The 4,504-nt window shown below is 38.5% G+C and overlaps 1 pseudogene; it reads right to left on the reverse strand.

The window, feature by feature from the left end:
* Positions 1 to 1,138: 1,138 nt before the first annotated feature.
* LOC102869827 lies at positions 1,139 to 2,223 on the reverse strand (annotated as a pseudogene).
* Between the last annotated feature and the right edge of the window lie 2,281 nt (positions 2,224 to 4,504).

Below are 4,504 nucleotides of genomic sequence, written 5' to 3' on the forward strand. Positions count from 1 at the left end.
TCTCAGGGAGGAGTGATAGGGAATGGCAAAGGACACACTGACAAAGAAGATTAATCAGAACTGGGTCCATCTTTCTTAAGTCTTTTATTGTTAGATAATTGAGGTATTTGAAAGTCTTAAGAAAGAATAGAGTATTTTCATACAGTCTTTTTGCAGTTTTATCCAACAATATCAGAGAGTAAAACTACAGTACAATGCCACACCCAAAATATTAGCATTATACAGTCAATCTTGCTCCAACTTTCTTCTTTACTGGTGCTGATAAGTTCTATGCAATTTTATCATTTGTTTAAGTTTATGTAGCCAAAAATCACAGAAAGCTCTGATGGCCTACAGAAAAGAAGCTGTGGTGCAATTACAAAAGTGTGTGGTTTGAATCCACCAGCTACGTGGAGGAAGAAGGATGGACAATCTTCTCCTATGCAACTAACTGCCCCTGAAAACCCACTGAAGGGTCAGCTCTGATTCGGTTCCAACTCGATAGCTTGCAAAAACGACAATAGTTCAAACCATAGTTAAAACACAAACAGTTCCATCACCACAGAAATCTTTGTGATACCTTATTCTTATCTTGCCTTCCTCATTCTTAACTCCTGTGCAGCCACTAATATATTCTTTATTTATTTACTCTTGTCATTGAAAGAGATTGAAATAGAACAAAATCAGATGGCATGCAATCATTTGGGAATAACTTTTTTTTGTCACTGTTCATGGTTTATTTGGTGTTTTAGTTGGTATGATACTGTTGCAATGCTTATATGTAGATCTTTACATTTTACATCACATTATCAGAGTTGCATTATACTTTACTCTGATAAATATAGTACACAAAATAAGATCCTTTAGAACAATAATGTACAAGACATGCAATATTGAATTTGTACATTAGTGCACAGAATGTGACTAAAAAATAAAAAGCTTATACTAGGCCAAAGTTATTTAACACAGTAAACATTCTAATTTGAAGGGCAGTTGCAGCATGTGCAGCATTGGCAGTGGTGTCTGAGACATGGTGGAATTCTATTATACTAACCAGTTTAGAACTGCACAAGGTAAGTACCACCATCAGAACATAGCTGTAGGGTTTTATGGACCATTCCTATGTCTACCTTTAGGAAACGGATGCTTTCCCTATGTCTTATTTTACTGCTTTAATCAGACTGAATAAAAAGGACAACATGCACAACCCCCAAGTAAAATCCTTTTGTAGCCTAGACAGTGAAATGGTACAACAGAAGACTTTAAACTGCAGCTCTTTTTGGATTCCCCAAAGTGTATCTGCACTCTTCTTCAAACGGGCCTCTTCCTCAGGAGTCAGCATCACCTTCACGACGTCTGAGATTCCATTCTGCCCCAAGATGAACACTAAGGAAGACATCATCTTTAATTCCATAAAGACCCTTAACCATGGTGGAAATTTGATGTACCCACCTAAGATTGTTCATTATACTTTCTGCCAGATCTGCCACAGACAGTCCAATGGCCCAGGAGGTATAGCCTTTCAGTTTGATCACCTCATAGGCACTGTCAACCACCTGCTTGTGAACCTCTTTCCACTGTTCCTTATCTGAATCAGTACCTAATTCAGGATGCAGATTTTTCAGAGAGACACCAGCCACATTCACTAGCCACACTAGAGTCTCCATGCTCTCCAAGGACCCAGCCATGACAGCTCAATGCGTGAACTCCCAGCCTCTCCCCCATTAGGTAACCGAACCTCGCTGAATCCAGATTGCATCCGCTGCCAATAACACGGTTTTTGGGAAAGCCACTGATCTTCCAAGCCACATAGGTAAGGATATCCACTGGATTAGAAACAACAAGCAGCTTGCAGTTTGGGCTGTACTTTACAACATTAGGAATGATGAATTTAAAGATGTTCACATTACGCTGGACCAAATTGAGACGGCTTTCCCCCTCCTGCTGACGTGCTCCTGCTGTGATAATAACCAGCTTGGAATTTGCAGTTACGCTGTAGTCTTTGCCAGACACAATTTTTGGTGTTCTAAGGAAAAGGCTGCCATGTTGGAGATCCATCATCTCTCCCTTTAATTTGTCTTCCATGACATCAACAAGTGCAAGTTCATCTGCTAAGTCCTTCATTAAAATACTGATGGCACAGGCCATGCCAACAGCACCAACCCCAACAACCGTAATCTCATTCTGGGGGGTCTGTTCTTCCTTAAGACGATTCTGAATCAGCTGATCCTTGAGAGTAGCCATACTGGATTTGGATGAGGAAGGTACCGGGAATGCACGTCGGGCGAGCTTCGGTGGCGCGAGGCGGCGAAATCCTGACTCTGCAGCTGCAGCCGGGAATAACTTTTTATTACACTCAGTGTGATTGCAGGAAATCTGCTGGCATGGCCCATAGGAAACAGTGCTGCTGACCTAAAGGCGGCCTATTTCTGATGGTTCAAATCTATTAGTGACTCCTTAGCGGAAAGATAGAGGATCTCTTCCTCTTGCAGTTTAAAGCCTCAGAAACCCAATGGAGGGTCTATGTATCACAACTGATTTGAAAGCAATGAGTTTTGAGTTTGATGATTGCTGAGTAGTATTCTATAGTAGTATTTCATCATATGGATATTTTCTGTATTTGCTCATTGAAGGGCATGCAGGTTGTTTCGAGTTTTTGGGTTTTTACTCCTATAAATGTGTTATTGTTATGTACCATGGATTTGGTTCCCACACAGTAGTGACCCAGTGTAAACAATGTTTCACAGAATGAAACATTGTCTAGTCTTTCATCATGTATTCTACTGGAGCAGCCACTCCATCCATCCATCCATCCATAATCTCCTTGAAAGTCTTCCTCTCTTTTTCTGACCCTTTACTTTATCAAGAATGGTGTCTTTCTCTAGAGCTTGGTCTCTCATTATAACATGTCCAAAGTAAGTGAAGCTTTGCTATCCTTGCTTTTAAGAAAGCATTCTGTCTATATGTCCTCCAAGGGAGATTTGTTTTTCTAGCAGAGCATGGCAGAATACTCCTCACCAAATATAGCTTCTATAAACTTTAATGTACAGGCTGTTTTGGAAGTTTTACATTTATTTGAGATGTATGGACAAGAATGTGATTGCTGGGTGACATGGAGGTTGTCAGTTTTTAAAGAAACTGTCAAACTGTTTTTAAATATGTTTTCATATCCACACTGGCAATGTATGAATGATCTAATTCCTCTTTGTATCCTTGGCTGCACTTGGAGATGTCACTAACTTTTTTCCCCCCACTCTTTCTGATATGTTTGTAGAAATACATCATTGTGGTTGTAACACTTTATTTTCAGTGTCAAATATGAAAGAGCTCTTTGCCCACTCCTACATTCTGAAGATGTTCTCATATTTTTCATTTCTAAACAATTTTACATTGTACATTGAAATCCATAATACATATTTTTACTCAATATTTGTGTAAGGTGTGTGATAGAGGTCAATGTTAACTTTTCTTCCTTCTTTTGCTTATGCTGTAGACACTTGTTATCCTTCCACTGAATTGCTTCTGTACCTTATAAAGGTATGCTAATCAACCAGAAAGAGAAATAAAGTCCTACAACAGCACAGATGTAACTTGAAGACATTATAGTTTATGAAATAAGTTAATCAGGAAAGGGAAAATGGTATTATTTCATTTAGATAAAAATATAAGAGGAGGCAAATATACAGAAATAAGGTTTATTAGTGGTCACTAAAGAGAGGGCTTGAGTCAGGCATACCTTAATCTTTAGACTAACATCCTTACTCTGTTGTCCTTTAAAGAAGTTTTTGATAGCATGCTTTCCTAATGCATCAAATCTATTCATTTCTTAGATGTTGATACCATGGGTGTTGATTGTGGGTTCTAGTAAAACAAAATCCTTGATAACTCCAACAATCTTTTCTCCATCCATCACAATGTTGCCTGTTGGTCCAATGGTGAGAACTTTTGTTTTCTTGATATATAAATGTAATCTATATTGAAGACCTTTATCTTTTCCAGTAAGTGATTCAAGTTTTCTTCACTTTCTGCAAGATTGTACCAAGTTGTTTTTTAAGAGTCTTTCTCCAATCCTGATACAACATTCTTGATATTGTCCAATTTCTAGAATTATCCAAGCCATGACATTTAAAATTACTTCATGTGCATCTGAAAGTTGAACAGTGAATAAAGGTGACAGAATAAAAATTAATGACTTTGAACTGTGGTTGTTGTCGTTATTAAGTGTTATCGAGTTGTAGATTACTCATAGCGACCCTATGAACTGGAGACCTGAATTGTGGTATTGAGAATAATATTGAATATCCCATGAACTGTCAAAAGAATAAACAAGGTTTGGAGGACATGCACCAAGGTGATCCTTAAAGGCAATGATGGTGAAACTTTGTGTCATATACTAATATATTGTCAGGAGAGGCCAGGCCCTGAGAAAAGATACTAGGTTGGGGAAAGTGGAAAGTCAGTGAAAGAGAGAGAGCCTCTCAAAAGATGGATAGACACTGCAGCTGTGACAAGGGCCTTGAGTATT

Source organism: Elephantulus edwardii, unplaced genomic scaffold, assembly GCF_000299155.1.
Source record: "Elephantulus edwardii isolate Elephantulus edwardi_28Jun2011 unplaced genomic scaffold, EleEdw1.0 scaffold00255, whole genome shotgun sequence".
NCBI lineage: Eukaryota > Metazoa > Chordata > Mammalia > Macroscelidea > Macroscelididae > Elephantulus > Elephantulus edwardii.